The following is an 807-nucleotide window of genomic DNA, read 5'->3' on the forward strand; positions in this document are numbered from 1 at the left end:
TTATTTAAATAATATACAATGGTATGTGCATGCTTACCCATGGGTATATGTTCATGTGTGTGGGTGTGCATGGAAACCAGAGGCTGGCTAGCTGTAAGGCTCTTCCTATCTCCTACCCTACCCCATGCTGGAATCGTAGGTGTATGCTAGCTACCATGACTTGTTTGTGTTTGTGTTGGAAATCTGAACCCCATGCTTGCATAGCAAACACTTTGCAGGTTAGGTCAGCTCTCCAGTCCATTCTTAAAACAAAACAAAACAAAACAAAACAAAACAAAACAAAACCAACAACTGTGTATGTGTATGTACATGTGTGTATGTCGTGTGTGTACGTGTTTGTGTGCACGTGCACAGGATCTTGTGCATATGAGTGTATGAGTGTAGAGGCCAGAGGATATCCTCAAGCATCATTCTTAGGAATGTAATCCACTTCCTTTGAGAAGTGGTTTTTCATTATCCTGGAACTGGCTAGGCAGACAGCCCTTAGGATCCTGCTGTCTCTGACCCCTCAGTGATGTTAGCACNTGGATGCTGAGGATCCATTTTAGGTCTTTAGGTTTGTAAGACAAGTACTTTACTNACTGATTCATCTCNGCAGCCCCTTGGTNTTTTGAGAAAGAGAGAGGTTCATGTAGTTGAGGTTGACCCTGGAAATCTGACCCTGCTGTCNCCAANATCCCAAGTCCTGGGTTTAGCGACAATATGTNTTATTTTATGTAATTCACATTAAATAGCAGGAGAAGGGGAAAGGGTAGGAAGAAGAAGGAAGAAGAAGAGGAAGAGGAACAAGAAATAGAAGAGGAAGAG

Source organism: Mus caroli, chromosome 9 (assembly GCF_900094665.2).
Source record: "Mus caroli chromosome 9, CAROLI_EIJ_v1.1, whole genome shotgun sequence".
Classification (NCBI taxonomy): Eukaryota; Metazoa; Chordata; class Mammalia; order Rodentia; family Muridae; genus Mus; species Mus caroli.